Source organism: Topomyia yanbarensis, chromosome 2, assembly GCF_030247195.1.
Source record: "Topomyia yanbarensis strain Yona2022 chromosome 2, ASM3024719v1, whole genome shotgun sequence".
Classification (NCBI taxonomy): domain Eukaryota; kingdom Metazoa; phylum Arthropoda; class Insecta; order Diptera; family Culicidae; genus Topomyia; species Topomyia yanbarensis.
Window position 1 is genome coordinate 407527533 of NC_080671.1, and position 17084 is coordinate 407544616.

Genomic DNA, 17084 nt, shown 5'->3' on the forward strand with positions numbered 1-17084 from the left:
GATTCAATAGCAGCCAATGGGAGTATTGTATCTTACAATTGAAATCAAGTTTGTAAAAATCAGTTAAAAGTTTTCTGGAAAATTGGTGTGACATTGGCTTAGGCACTTGGCGAATTCCCCTGGGGCATAACTAACCGTCATAGGTGGCCAATGTGGTCAAAGTTACTTTGATTGGTCATTAGTGATCTAGCCCCGTAGATTCAAGTAATGTTGAACCTATTTGAATATGTATTACATTTCATTCGGACATTAGTCTCTAACCCATAACTCCGGAACCGGGAGTCGGGTCAACTAAAAATTCAATAGCATCTTATGGGAGCGTTATACCGTTCATTTGGGACTAAACTTGTGTAAATCAGTTCAGTCATCTCTGAGAAACTTGTGTCAGGTTAAATGACACATACCCATACAAAGGCTCAGCATTCTCCGAGCTGCCTGCCCAAAAGCCAGAAGACGCGTTCAGAGAGCAAGATCTCAGGCAGTCAGAGAAGAGTGTAAGTTGACATTCTGGGCATCTAGGGCTGCTTTTAAATGCGAGATAGTGCTTAGTAAGTCCACCTGCTACAATCGGCCGTGAAGAGAAGTAGACGCTAGCCCCTGGGGAAACGCTTACCGTGTCGTGATGGCCAAGATCAAGATTCCAACGACGCCAGCTGAAATGAGCGCTAACAAACTTAAAATTATCGTGGAGGGTCTTTTCCCAAAGCATAACCCAACGGTGTGGCCGCCTACGGTCATGCAGAATGTGGAAATGTTGGTGACAATCATGTCTCCAATGACTCAGTAAGGAACTCGCGTTTTACTAGATGACGACACGAATGAACTCATAATGAATGAAGTTCATGTTTGACAATTCTCGGTAGTTTTTTTTACTTTGTCAGTTGCGTGAGTTAGAGTGCAACGGGTGCTCATCTGTCACATTCACGTAACTCCCAAGTAAACAAACTACCGTGAATTGTCAAACGAAGTGCAGCCGGTTCATTTTTTGGGGTTATGTCGGTTGGTGTAAAACCTAATAGTGGCGGAAGGGCTGAAAGCGAAGAAAGCTCTCGGTCCAGACAGTTTCCGCAATGTGCAACTGAAGACCGCGATCCTGGCGTTTCCGGACATGTTCAGGATAGTTCAACAGATATGCCTGGATAAAGGTTACTTCCCGGATGGATGAAAGATTCAGAAGCTAGTGTTGCTGCCAAAAACCACCAGGAGATCCAGCATCGTATCGGCCTATATGCCTACTGGATACTCTTGGTAAACTTCTGGAAAGGGTCATCCTCAACAGACTGGCGAGCTACGCTGAAAGTAAGAACGGACTATCCCAGAGGCACCTCTTTGCCCGGAGTGTGTGAACGTGCAAGAGACTGGTGCGACAGTTGACAATATCATGGAAGAGATGTGCCACGACGAGCATATCTGGGATGCTGTCAACAGAATAGTTGCGAGTATACTCTCCGAGCTGCAGAGAAAGTGGCGGAGGAACCAACTAAATAGCGGCACCGGCTAAGAAGCCGCCGTGACACCACAAATTCCACCGCTGGGGAACTCTCCGCCTGTGTAGATTAGGTTCACTGCCGGGGACTAGTTGAGTAGTACGCAACATAGCACCGGGTTCGGAACATCAGTGGATCGGACATCAGACTCGACCTCAACACCCTACCATGTAGCTCGTGTGTGGGCTAAATCCACCGCCCGGGACTAGTGCGAGTAGATCGCGTCGAACAGCTAGCAGTGGGTCGTTGGGGCTCCAGTGACCCGGGAAACTACGCTCCACCCGGAACCACTGGACAGACCTTAGAACCTGGCTCACGGAAATGAACATCGGTATAGGGACAAATCCAACACCTGGGGAATTTTCACTAGGGTAGATTCACAGCCGTGAACTATCCGACTACATCATGACAAAAATGGGAGCTTATTGGCTCACGAAACATACACCGGTTCTGAGAGAAATTCCGCCGCCAGGGATCTATCAGTCGGAGTAGGGTACTATCCGAGTAGGTCGGGAAAAGACTGGGAGCTGAATGACTCACTGAAACAGGAGCCAAAAGGAGACATAATAGATGGTGACGGAATGTCGAAAGTTAAATGACTGAAAGGTCGAGTCATTTCATGGATCAAGTGAGGCTCTGAAATGGCTGTGAAAAACTCGTTAGAAAAAGAAAGAGGTGCGACGAAAGCACAACGATCCCTCTCACGAAGTAATACTTTCATGTAGTTCCGTAGAGAAGAAGGGCAAAAAAGAAGTAGGGAGCGGTTTTAGGGGTTGGGTACGAAAGTGAGTTCCACACAGTGTCAATACACTACACCTTAAAAAACACGCATACACACATACACAAAACAATGTGTGATTTCGCTTTGATTGCAGTGCCGAATCATGTCCCCCTTGATAACGGTAACTGGGTGGCGGATGGATCGAGAACGGCAGTGATACAAGCTCTAGGTAGAACGCTCATACGAAGGCTTCGTGGTCGTCAAAATTGACGGCGTCATCGCGTGCAGTTGTTACGCTCCTCCAAGGTGGACAGTGGAGCAGTTCAGCATAATGCTAGAGTAGTTAACCGAACAGTTGATCAGCCGAAAGCCGGTAGTCTTTGGTGTTGACTTCAACGCCTGGGCTGTGGAGTGGAGCAATAGAGTAACCGACACAAGAGCGTATATCCTGCAGGAAGCTCTAGCGAAGTTAGACGTACGATTATGCAATGAAGATTCCGTTAGCACATTTTGGAGAGACGGGAGGGAGTCTATCATAGACGTTCCATTCTGTAGCCCTTCACTGACGGCGATCATGGATTGAGAGTATGCGAGAGGTATACGCATAGCGACCACCAGGCGGTTCGCTACCGAATCGGTCAACAAAACCCTGCTGCAGCACGGAGAAGGACGACCGGTGAGCAAAAGTGGAAGACGAAAGTCTTCAGCAAAGACGTCTACGCTGAGGCATTTTGGCTGGACGGCGGAACCGAGAACGTTGATGCGGCTGATCTAACATGAAAGATTGTAACGGCTAGTGACGTGCTGCTGTACGAGATGAACGAAAGGCAGAAGTCAATGCGAGTCACAGCGGGCGTTTCTCAGGGCTCTATTCTAGGTCCAACTCTTTGGAACGGGATGTACGATGGCGTCTTAACACTGCGGCTGCCCCAGGAAAGTGAACATCGTGGGTTTCGCAGACGACGTATCACTAACGGTGATGGATGAGACAGTTGAAGAAGTGGAGGTGTCGGTGACGGAGACAATAGACGTGATCGAGACCTGGATGAACGGGGTCAAGTTGAAGATGGCTCTCCACAAGACGGAGGTGTTGTTGGTCAGCAACTGCAAAGCAGTTCAGCTGATGCAGATCGACGTCGGAGGGTTCGCGATGGCATCGAAGCGTGCACTGAGGCAATTGTGAGTGATAGTCGATGACAGGCTTCGCTTCAACAACCACTACGACTACACATGCGAAAAGTTGGCGAAGGCAACGAACGCAATAGCGAGGATCATGCCAAACGTCGACGGCCTGAGAGCAGCACGAGACGTCTGCTATCTACTGTTCCGTCATCGATACTGTGATATGGTGTTCCTGCCTTAGGTACTACGCTGAAACCCAAGGGAACCGTGAAAAGCTGAACTGGACGTTCAGGCTGATGGCCGTACGAATCACGAGCGCATACATAATAATATCGTCGGAGCCAGTATGCGATGTCACCGGAATGGTCCACATCTGCATCACCCTGGCGAAGGATATCGAGTGCTAGGTTGCAGCAGGAATGAGACAATATGGAAAAGAGAAGGTGGACCTACCGGCTCATCCCAAACCTATCGATGTGGGTTAATAGAAAGCAGGCAGAGGTACACTTCAAACTGACATTAGAACATACTGCTCAGTAGGATGGGAATTATACATAAAACGTTAAACTTGTAATATAATTATAATATATTAAAAGGTTGATCGAAAGTGGACTGTGTCCCACTGAAAAAGAGTCAAACTGTGCGGAAAAGTTAGTTTCCAGTTCGTAACGTTCGAGCTTTCAACTACTCGCTTCAAAGGCATGCATAGAGAGCCTGACAGCACACAGAACTGAACTAGCAGATCACTCTCCGCTCAAATTCTCAAAAGCAAAGTAATCATTACTTTTGCGATACGTGAGTTCGTTATCATTTCAATTTTGCGAACCTTAGCCCATATTGGATTAGATAATCGGAAACAAATAGCAATAATTTTGCTGTGTACTGCTGAGTGTGTCATGTTTTAATTTGTTTATTTGACACGGCTCAAGGCGTTAGCTTCACGGAGCCGTGGGTCTTTTATGTATTTACATGATGTAAAAAATAAAAATAATAAACTATTAATACTACTAAGAGTCTATCCGATCCCGTTCGTGCGACTTGCCATTGCGCGTGGAGATCCGTTTTTGTGTCGGGGAAATATTTGCATCCACGTCAACTGTATCATGGGGGTCAGTCATTTCTCTATCGTCGTCGCACATGTCCGGGTCATCATCGAGGTTCCTGCCTTGATGTTCGCGATCAACTGTTGTTCTTAACTTCTTTCCTTTTGGGGTCACGAGCGTGAACCCTCCGTCATTGCTAGTAGCTCTTTCATTGATGGTATTAGTTGTTGGGTTTGTGGTACTTGACGCGGCATTTGCAGTTGTCATTATTGCTTGAACAGCAGCCACAAATTTGGCAACCGTTTGTGGCTCAGGGAATGATATTGGAGACTGAGTGTTGGCATTTCTTCCTGTAGATGAGCTTTTTTAGCGGTTTCTGGACAGGGTTGTCCATAATGTGCCGTTTGTTCACAGAACTGTCGTGAATTTCGGAAAGTCGGCTAGTACACCACACGGACGCGTCTATTCGCGGCAAATTTGGTTGAGTGAATTCCATGCGAGGCCGATACATTTTTGCTCGTCGATCCGTACACATCATACACTCTCACACTCACACAGCGGTATCTCGTTTTTCTAATCTCGGGTAACAGCTCCTGTGCATCAGAATATTGCTCTCGCTCGCTCAATCGCGATTCTTACATGCACGATGCACAACATACTCTTGCAGGTAGGACGATGTGCTGGCGACAGGAGAAACAACGAGATGCTCACATGCCCATATCAGCAAGTCGCTCCCCGTTCAGAGTCTCGGGCGTTTTTTAATGTTTATTTACCGCTCTTTCTCTCATTATGGTTTCGCTTTCGTGCATACATAAACACGTAGGTAGAAAAGTAACCGAAGAATAGATAATGAGTTCAGTAAAACCTTTGCAACGACGTTTGCTTCGAACATCTTCAACGTATGTGTGTTCGTTCGTTTATTAATTCGGGTCATAGTCGTATATGTTGAACACAGAGCTATTAATCGCAAACGAAATGCGATATCAAAGGCCAAATACAAATACCAAGAATACATGCAAGACCTGTATTCGCCATGAGTGAAATAAGATAAAATAATTTCAAAATTTTACCCTTTCCGGTATGGCTCATGTATCTATGCCTTATTCTCCACATTTGGCACGTGATAGTTTGTCCTTGGTATGTACATAGAGTTCGCTGTATAATGGTATCACCTCCCTTCTGTTTTGTACTGCAGAGTAAGGTAGGAGGGAATGGGTTGGTCCACCCGCATTCTCACCAAAAAAAACACCATTTGAATACCTGGAAAGTAGTTCCTCCACGTGTCTTCCGTAATGGATTCTACTTCTTCGAAATAGGACATGAATCTTTTAATGGCCACTTTGCAAGTACGTGGTGCCAAGTTGTTTTGCGAAATGAATCTTTTCGCCTGGGCGAATTTGTTGAACGTTATCAACACCGCGTGCCTAGCGTGCTCCAACTGGATGAAGCTGACTTCCGAAAACCGAAGCTGCATTTTCACCTTCAGCAAATGTTCCACATCACCAATTCTTGGTCTTATTCGGAAAGACCGGAAGTCAATGGCCACCGTTTTAGCCCGAAGAATCACATTTTGTTGACGAGACTCAGTCATCTTGACAGATCGCCACATAAGAATAATAGTAACGGTTCCCTTTGTTCTTCAGACAATGCACACAAGAAAAAAGCAACTGTTTGCGCTAACATTGGTAGCAGCAGAGAGCACACTGGTATTGTGACTGATGCCTTTGGTGGTTGAAAATAGACTGAGTGTGTCATTTGATTTCCATTATTACCGGATAGATTTACGGAGACGATGACATAACTGTCATCATGTTTTAGATCTTTGACAGTTATAACCTTTATTAAAAGTTCTGCATAGCACCGTAAATACCAGCACTTTTTTCAGTACCAGATTTTCAATAATAAAAATGGGTTGGTAACATATTAGACATTACCCATCCATATGGTTTTCGGAATTTATTTTTATATTTGTTATAGAACACAAAAATCAAAACATTTCGAAATTGGTTGAAGGTTAAACATCTTCGTGATCCACCACTGTCAGAATATATTCGTAATTAGTGGAATATGCGAAATGCACCAACATAATATGTATAATCAATCATTCGTGGCTCATCTGCAGCTCTTTTTATTTTAATTGCGAAATTCTCGTAAGTATCAACTTTGTGGTCTTAATACAAACCTATTTTATTTAAAGTATGATTTGTTTTAATGTAGTGTACAAAGAAAAGATTGGAAACCAGGCTTGTTATTTGCTTACACAATGTGCACTAAGAGCGAAATACACCGATGAAAAATAGAGCAGCATAAAAACACTGCGATGTGCAGAACGAGCGCACAAAGAGAATCTTGAAAACGAAAAATTAAAGGGTTGTGTACAGGACACGACCGCGGTGACATTAAAAATATAGCTTTTTTATCTATCACACATATCGACACACGTTCTTGTTCACTCGCCTGTTTTCATATGTTACAATTTGCTATATACCCTTCCCATTAAAACATAATTTATTGAAGGTCTTTTAACGGTAATCTATTAATTAATCAAGTATCTCACTAGGTGATTGGCATTATTTGGCTGATCCATCTAGTAAAAATAGGCTGGTCTGGTGTGATGAGGAAACCCACGCCCGCCAACGGAAATATACAGATTCTCCATAAAATATGAAATTTCATTTTCCATTTAAATTTTCAATAATGTACTAATGAACTTAAGTAAACAATCTTAATTGTAAGTATTTCTTGATCGATTAGTGGTGGAAAAATGAAATTATTTGATAAATTACATTGTTATGCAACGTTCGCACTACCAGTTAAAACGGGTTTTTTGCTATCTTGGTGACATTTTTCTTGTTGCTAATTATTAAAACGTGTTATAACTCTGTAGTGTAAACATTGTATTATTAAACCAATTCTGCAGCGTTTTATGTTATATAGGTGTTTTATGTGGTAATAGGACTGACATAATTATATCTTCAGTACAGCGGTTTGTTTCATAATTTAAAACAGATTTATTTTAAAATTTAAATTAGCATACCCAACCGTATTTGTTGTATACCTTAAAACGCAATTAGAACTGTGTTTTAAATACATAGGGTAGGACAGATATTCTGACTGGTTAAACTGGGAAAACAATTTTAAGTCCAGTAACGCTTAAGACATGGCTTGAATTTGAATCGAAAAAGAACACCCGCTTCAACTGCTGCTGGGACGGTAAGTTCTGTTTTAAAATTTTCCGTTGTGTGCAGTACGAAACAAAAGTGTTTGAAATTAGAAAACAAAAAGTTCTGCTGGGAATGTGATTGTTTCCGATGCAATTACACTCAGATTTTTCACGCAGGGGATACAGGCCGTGTAAATGAAAACCGCGTAAATTAAAAAAACGCGTTAATGAAAACCGCGAAAATTTCAAAATCCGCGTAAAAAAAACCTGAGTGTACTCTCCTATATAAAATATTACGCTGCTGAACAGTGCAATAACTACAGAAGCACGTTGTCAGATGCCTTACTGATAAAAAACATATAACCGAAATATGAAACATGAAAACCAATTGGCTCTTTACCCTACGCAGCTACAAAGCGCCGTAAACATGGATTAACAAGTTACAACGCACACGCATGCATAAAAATAAATATATTTTTTTCAAACGCAACACTCTTAAGCAGCACACACCGTATTGAATTAAATCCAAACCACCCCGCCCACCCACTTTGCAAATCATTCTGTGACACCGTGCTGGTATCCGACAAATCCGCACACGGCCACCGCTGCCGAAAATGTATAGCGTCTACCGCTTATTGTAGTGTCCAGACGCTGCAGCCATGATCTTACCCGTTCGACATAAGAACAAAAACTGATTCAAACGGGTACGCGTCACCTCTATTTATAAACTAACTGTATATGGTTTAGTCACTTAGGTGCGAGTGTGTGCAAATGCCAACGTTGCTGAAAATCGATAGTGCTTATTGCATCGCCCGGAGACGACGTTGCTCGTGTGGGATAAGAGCAACAACTGATTTAAACGGACATGCGTTGCTTCTATTTATGACTTTTCGTGTTTCATTGAGCAACTAAGCTGCCCTCTTTTGACGGCTGTGTCTGAGAAATCTGCCTCACGAATGGTATTTTTCCCGTTTTTTGTGAACTTTTTAATTTTACCAATTTCCAAAAGTCTACTTTTATTGGGGAGATATTAAATTATTACCAATATTTAAGTTAGGTGTTTCTGAATCGGTTGGTGTATGAATGATTAAAATCCATCTAGTAATATCGGAGTTATAAGCGTGCAAACCTTACATAGTTTCGTTACATGGGAGATAGTTTAGATTTTAGAATGACACCTAGCCCCAGATAGTGGAGTAAGACATTTTTAATGTCAAAAGAACAAACTCTGTGTACTAAGAGCTACACAATTTCACACAAAGAGTCACCTAGAAGAGCCTCTTTTGTGCCTCCACTCACTGGCATACAGGTAGGAGCGCGAATCAAACTACAATTCAGAATTAAGATTGATCGGAAGAACGTTTTTAAAATGTTTTTTGTTGCTTTCTCTGCTTCCGTGCGTGTGAGACCATGATTCACACTAAAGAGCCTCTTTATTTCTACTCTTTGAGGTGTACAACCATGGAGTAGAATGCACATATGGGAGCAACACACATCGGAGTGAAGAGATTTATTGTGAAAGAGAAGAGCGGTGATTCGCATGGAAATGCAAAGAGCGTTTTTATTCTTCTCTTTATTTGCTCTGAGGTGCATTAAATCCCTGAAACAATAGCGGACATATGTGTACATATTTATGGGGCTGCGAAAATTACCGAAATGTCGGACGATAGACAACCAAGCCCTCTAAAAATTATATACAAGTTGGATTTGAATGTTTCGTGTTCCACTCGACAATAGCTGATAGCAAGTTAATGTCCATATATCCAAACCAACACCAAAATTGGCGCCGGTTAGACATTAAATCCAAACAATTCACACAATATATGTGAACGTCTAAAGTAATTGGCTGGTACCAAGTTTGGTGGTAGTTGGGATATATATTCTAACTGATAGCAAGTTGGTGTTAGCTACTGACGAGTGGAACACGAAACAAATCCAACTTTTCTAGGTTAGGTTTTGTGTTCTCAAGGGCAAATTGGTTCATCCATTTTTTTTCCTTTGTGAAAAATATATGATGCGTTATCTACAAGACTACGACATTCAAAATCAAACATAACAATGGTACAGTTCAAGTCGATAAGCAATAAAGTTTCATCTTTCATCACCTGTTTCACCTTTTCTGGGTGCTGATTTACTAGATTCTTGACATTAAGGGCCCTAACATAGCACAACACTGTGAATGCCATTTGTCATTAAACCGGCTATGTGCAGGTTGTCAAGGCTATAGTCAATTATAGCAAATTGAATCTCGTATATTAGCATGTTAGGTATCTATACACCAGATGAGTGGTTTTGAGATCTAATAGCTCTGTTCTAGCTCGTTCCAAGAAGTATTCTAAGTACTGCGTAGGATTGTAGCCCTATGCCCGCAATGCCCTTTGCTCTAAGAATTAGCTGCGAATTTTGTCTCAACAGAAGGTAAGGTTCCACAACGGATTGCCGTACCAAGGTTTTGCTTCTACTCTGTCCGACACTGAACTCATCACCCGTGTTAGATAATCGCTGCATATGTCCCATTGGTGAAACAGAAAGTATAGTTTAGCACGGGAATGTAATAGTATTTTGCTTTGTTTTAGCCTTTCAGACTATTGTAAAAAAAAATTAGGAGAATTGTATTGAGCATCAGGTCAAAATTGAGTAGCTTCAAGTACTACAAGAAAAGCACTAATCTTGATCAGAAGAAGTTTTTTGTGATTATTGGCCCAAAGGATTCAAAAAAATGTTCTGGTGCCCTATATTTACTAGAAAAAACCCTATATTCACTAGCATACAAGGGTTAAATCTACAAAAAAAATTCTAAAGAAATGGTTTCTACTCGTTTGTCGCAATCGAACCCAATAACTGTGAATGTAACAGGTTGTATCTAACGTCAACTAAATAATGGTTGTGCTATCCACACTATCTCAACTTTCATTCACGCTTTCACTCAACGAGTTTAATCCGAAACAAAAGCTTTCAGTGTCATCACAAGCCCTTAACCGGACTGACTTGATGAATACAGCGTTATCTTTGAATGTCCCGATGTAGACTGATAAGAAATACGTAGCCGCAACCGCAAACTATGAAGAGAGTATTTTCATAATTTGTCCTTCAATTCAAATTAATGCAGTCTATTGTCTAGCCAGTATATGTAATTGACATCTAGGCAAACACATAAAGTACATACGAGTATTAAAATATGCTCAGGGGTTCACCAAGATCCAGTTGTCGCATTTGCGAGGTGAAGGCTGAAAAACAAAACCATGACTTTTTCTCCGATCTTTCCTTTGTTCACTGCGTTCTGAATTGCATTCGAACCGCTTCACACTGCACTACAATCGCAATTACACTGTCTGGTGTACACGCCAGTGTCGCTTTATTGCATTGCACTAACCTAGTATTAAATGCGTACATATATTTGTTTCGTTACATAACGCGTAGAAAGATGCTCGCGAAAAAAACTGCTCCGTTCTAGTCGAGCATTGACTTTTCTCACAAAATAGCAATAACCGTCTCCGTTTTCTGTTCGACAAAACGGTACATCGATCGATCAGATGATTCACTCGCTGCACTGAGCATAAAAAAAAACAACAAAAACACCACCACCAGCAGCTGATTGTCCGTCAGACCGAAACAAAAACTCATTCACATTTTGTTCAATCGTTTTGAATTAAAATCCTGCGAGTAAACATTTACTTGTAATCCTACACCAGAGAGATCACGCGCAGTCGCAAAAGAAGTTACTAACAAGTGACAACAGAAATTGCGTCCGATTCCGCCGAGTGCTACTCAGCGACTGTTGCTGCCATACTGGTCCATGTCGGCCGGCACTGCGCACGGCATCGAAACTCTTCCCCCCTTCAATGCAACAATAATAATATGCGATCGAATAAAAAGTTGTTCTGCCTGCGGCGAGTTCTGTTCTTTCCGACAGTAGAGCACTGCGCGCGTCACCTCACCGCTAGTATGTCTCGCGTTATTAGATCGGTGGCTGTTTTTCTATTCGAGTGTTTGTTCGCGCTTGTCGGTTTCCTCGTTGGTACGCGGCGGCAGCATGGTTTGTGTTTACGCGTATATCGTCATAGCAACATCAGTTACGAATCGGCTTGATGGTAACACAAAAGTAACGCTAACGAGAATAATGCGGTTACGTGACATAAGATTCGTGTCCCAGCTCGCTTGGAGGTTACATGCGTTAGGGGATGTTACATCTTTGTTTGGATATAGTAAAATCAATGTTATACACTCTAAAAACTATTTGAATAGAAGTTCGAACCGTCAAATGGACTGATTGATTTCAAGCGCAACTATTTAATTTGTTGGAAATACTTATGATAGCAGTTTGTAGTATCAAGATGTTGGTTGATAGTGTTGCTCAACTAAATTATTATGTAGGTAAATTTATCTTAACTTCGCCATGTTATGGAAAATTTTTTGGGTGAGTACCAATTTTTCTTCACTAAGGAGAAAATTCGGTAAAACCACTTTTGTGCGTGAAGGTCATAAAACCTATAACTAAATTAGATATGGAATTTGCGTCTCATCAGAATCTGACTCGAAGTTAGTAACAGGAGTAATTTGGTGCCGGCTTTTACGCTAGTTCCAAAAAACGGAGATATAATTTGTGTTCCTGAACAAACGTCTAGTGATATCCTGCACAGGAACATAAATTGTGATTCCGTGTTTTGAAGTAGGCGTCAATCCGAGATGGGGGCGCTGGAATCTTGATGTGTTTTATAAAATAAGTCAAGATAGGACCAATGTAAACACCAAAGGGGCGTGCAACTGACACTCCACAAAAAGTCACCAGATTACCACCCCAACAAACATTTTGGCTGGATAATGGCTTAAACTTATTCAGCTTATTCTCACTGGTTAAAAGCTTGTTCAGCTTTCGTTGTTTGTTGGGACGCCACTGCCCTTTCAGTCCAATTCAGTTTTATTCACAATAAATGGTGTTATTCATACATGTAAAGTGGGTAATTGAATGTACAACGAAAGTGTTTGAGTCGCACGACAAGAATGTTCCAAAGATTTCAAATTTGAAGAAATAGCGAAAATTATTGCAATTGTTATCGCTCGTTCTCCCAGTTTGATTGACACGCAAGAGGGACAGATATGCTTTTTTGACCGTGTAGTAAATCGCTGCGGACCAAACTCGATATAAAATTTTATCCTACTGTATACTTGAAGTATACTTGAAGAAGTGTTAGCTCAAATAACAGAAGCGATTGCTCAGCATGGGGAAATTCATGTATACATATATGTTAATTAGTGGTTACATTCATGCAAGTTGCAATTGTCCAATGGGAAAATATTTGACTTGATGAACAGCCCATGAAAGGTAGAATGATCCATTTCACTATCAATCATTCAATGACTATACAAATATGGATGCTACTACAATAGTTTTTTCCATGTTATCCAGCTCAATGATTATATTGTCATCCAAGATACAACTACTTAAGCTGTTTGATGCGAGATAGAGAGGCTTCAATGTACTGTGACGAGTTACTGAAATAAACAAGGTATTGTTGTGAACGTAACATCCGAAACCCAATACTGAGCCTATATCGAACAATGCAATTTTTCATAAATTCCGAAGAATAATTATTGTTCATAGCTGAACCAGCTTAAAGTTGAAGTTTCTAAATTACTCATCAATTTTAACAGAAATATATCCAATAGGTTTAAAATGTGATTTAAACAAAACTGTTCAATTAAATGAAGATCACTTTAGTATTACTCCTGCAATGGCATGGAAAAAGGATGAAAATTCTACGCATCTAAGGGTTAAACAACTTGCATAGTATTGTTCATTTTGCAGCTTCACGTTTAAACTATACGAGACGATGCTGAAGCATAGCATAGATTTGTCTAACACGAAAAAACTAGCTTTAGTTTGTAATTTCTTCAATAGAACAGCTATGAGATTTTTTGTAAATAATGTCTATCGTACATTATGCCAATCGTCCAATATACCTAACGTAATTATGCCTATCGTATATATATATATATATATATATATATATATATATATATATATATATATATATATATATATATATATATATATATATATATATATATATATATATATATATATATATATATATATATATATATATATATATATATATATATATATATATATATATATATATATATATATATATAGACGATTATATACGGTCAAGGCTCCAAAAATGGCAACAACAAGCGATTTTTTTTATCAAATTTGGCGTCAAACTGTGTTTTTTTCTGTATGTATATAACCTCTAATATTAAAGAATATGAATGGCGAGTCCAAAAAAAAAAAAAAACAATTACGCAGAAAAAAAATATTTTGTAATTTTTAGTTTATTTTCATGGACATATTTGAGAGGCTGAGAGTAAGAGTGGGTTAAAATTTTGTTCAGAGCAAAAGTGGGTTAAAATATTCTGTTAGATCAGAAATGGTATAGTCATCACACCTCAGGCAAAAGTGGATCAAATATTAATTCGCGCAAAAATGGTTCGACAAAATTTTCAGGGCAAAACTGGTATAGAATATCAACCCATTTTTGCGCTAAGAAAAGAATCAGAATTTTCTTATTCGGACTTGTGGGAAATGAAATTTTATTAAATTTTTCGATGCTTTAGAAATCGTGTAATATAGGATCCGTATAGGTCAATAGGCATCGGAAATTGACGATTGCCGCCATTTTGAAATCCAAGATGGCGACTTCCGGTTACCACAAAATAGTGAGAACCACCATCAATATGGGTGTCATTTGAAAGAGGATGATCAGCAGACACCGAAAATTGACCATTTCCGCCATTTTGAAATCCAAGATGGCGACTTCCAGTTACCATAAAATAGTGAGAACCACCATCAATATGGGTGTCATTTGAAAGAGGATGATCAGCATACACCGAAAATTGACCATTACCGCCATTTTGAATTCCAAGATGGCGACTTCCGGTAACCACAAAATAGTGAGAACCACCATCAATATGGGTGTCATTTGAAAGGGAATGGTGAGCAGACATCGAAAATTGACTTTCACCGCCATTTTGAAATCCAAGATGGCGACTTCCGTTTACCACAAAATAGTGAGAACCACCATCAATATGGGTGTCATTTGAAAGGGAATGGTGAGCAGACATCGAAAATTGACTTTCACCGCCATTTTGAAATCCAAGATGGCGACTTCCGGTTACCACAAAATAGTGAGAACCACCATCGATATGGGTGTCATTTGAAAGAGGATGATCAGCAGACACCGAAAATTGACCATTACCGCCATTTTGAATTCCAAGATGGCGACTTCCGGTTACTACAAAATAGTGAGAACCACCATCAATATGGGTGTCATTTCATACACCTTTAAAATTTGAAGATCCAAGGAATATTAATAAACCCAAAAATGGATTGAAGTGAACCAAAAGCAATTTTATTGAAAATTAGCATTTTTCGCTTTTTTCCTCATATAACCTATTTTAAAACCAATAAAATTAATATGGAATTGCATATATAATATTTTTATTGATGCGAGAAACAAATCACAAAATTTTAATTTCGCGCGGGTCGATCATTCTTATCCAGGGGGTGGCATCCGTATGTTGATGTACAGACGTTGACAGTATCCAACATATAGTGGGCCCGGTCGCTTCTAGGCTCATACCTCCCATGCTCTTGCGCTTCTAGGCTCATACCTCCCATGCTCTTGCATTGGGTTGTTTTATCTTTATTGTCTTCATGCCTTGCGTTGCGTTGCGTTGCGTTGCGTTGTGACGATGATTTTGGCGGATTGCACACTGACTTCATCATGTTTGACTGCTGATTATCTAATAAGAGTTGCTTAGGAAGTGGTAAGTAGGAATTCATACCAATCCGACCCATATTAAAACCTCAACAGCATGATAGCCATCATTGCCGGCCGCCCCCATCTCCATCGTTCACGGGGAAGGATAAAGGATAAGGTAGACGGGAAGTGTTGATGCTCCACCTACTTAACGGAAGGACGACGATTCATCAGACTCTTCCATAGGTGTCGCGGAGTTGGTGGTTTGGAAGGGTATCAGGTCTAGGATTCGCTCCAAGCAAACGATGCGACCTGTAAAGCATGTTTTATTAGGTAGTTGTTTAGTTAGTCTTCGAGTGCACGATCACTCGAAAAAGAGATGATCTTGTTTAGTTTTTGGTTATTTTTAAACTCTGGGCAGCCGGCTACCGAGAGTATACTATGTTCCCTAAACAAAAGCAATTTGAACTCCACACGGCCGACCGTGGGAGTATTGCCTAGAAAAGCTAATCTTATCCGCGTAATGGGCCGGATCACTATTTATTGCAACAGTATTTGGACAGAATTCGCTACTTCTTCTCTACGATATATTTATTGGCTTGAAAACTACCGAGTGATAACACATTATACAGGCAAAAATAGCGAGAGATGTTATAAATCAAGGAAAGTATTTCTTATTTTCCATATCGGATTGTTTGTGGAATACAAGTATACGAGCGATAATACCGAACACTGAAGGGAAATATAAAGGATTGTTAACCTGATGCACGGGCTTGTTAGCAATAACGGAGCTTTAAATTAGGTTCATAAAAACAGACGCGGCGAATTTTCAATACGTATTGACCCGTCTTCATAGATACTAGTCAGATTAGTCGTATTGGGGCTAATTTCCGATCAACTATTCATTTTTACGGCAATGTTTTCTCGACTAGATCTGTTCGCACCCTCTCATTCTGTTCGCACCCTCTCATTCTGCGGTCTAAGGACCAAATATCATCAATAGACTTAGACTCGCGTGGAGGCATGAGATAGGAAACTTGTAAGAATTTTGCTATCCCACCGTTTGACTACCAGAATGGATGGGAGAACAGTAATACTAGCAAATACCGACTACCATAAGAGCGGTGCAAATTTGAACGAGTGACGTAGAGTACTGCACTGAAAAAAGGACCAGGAGTGCGATTTTACGAAGTTTTAGCTTCCGATGGCCCTACATTTTCTGACAAAGTGAAGTTCTTGAATGTTGAGATTTTTATTACTGTTTAGAAAAGCAAAAGTATCATAAAGCTAGTGTCAGGCCTTCATGAGACCTCAAGGAGTCACTTTTGGAGGTATTCGTAAATGTAGATTTGTCAGTAGACGGTTCCAAATATAATAGAAAAATACCTAATTTAACACAACTACAGATCACTTGCAACATAAAAAGCTTTTTGTGAAATTCGACAGCTCCATCTTAGGCCAATTCAATAAATTTCCTACATGAAAGTTTCCATTTTTTAAAAACGGTTTTTAAACCAAAGCTTTGGAAGTTAAACCTTGGCGTGGAAGTGCCGGTATATTAATATATTCTGTTACTTAGTGTAGAATTAGATTTCGTCATTTACGGCTAATATACAACCGCCAGAAGAAACTTAAAACGTTGGTACACAATCAAGAAAGGCGAATCAGAAAAGGTGAGTATATGTCAGTGATTCACTAAATACAGACTGGAAAGAGGGTAATATGGAAAACCTTAAGGTCCGTCCAGATTAAGTCTTCGGTACGGAGCAAAACGTCGGCCTA

The 17084-nt window shown here is 40.4% G+C and overlaps 1 protein-coding gene across 12 annotated transcripts in view; it reads right to left on the reverse strand.

Moving 5' to 3' along the window:
* Positions 1–11372, reverse strand: part of LOC131685039 (NPC intracellular cholesterol transporter 1-like) — a 55936-nt gene extending 44564 nt beyond the window's left edge. For 3 of the 12 annotated variants that reach the window (XM_058968407.1, XM_058968408.1, XM_058968402.1), the window contains exon 1: positions 10910–11328. The gene's annotated coding sequence lies outside the window, so the exon portion shown is untranslated. Of the gene's footprint in view, positions 1–10702 lie in introns of all 12 variants that reach the window. The other 9 variants (XM_058968410.1, XM_058968403.1, XM_058968406.1 and 6 more) reach the window with 7 other exon arrangements.
* Between the last annotated feature and the right edge of the window lie 5712 nt (positions 11373–17084).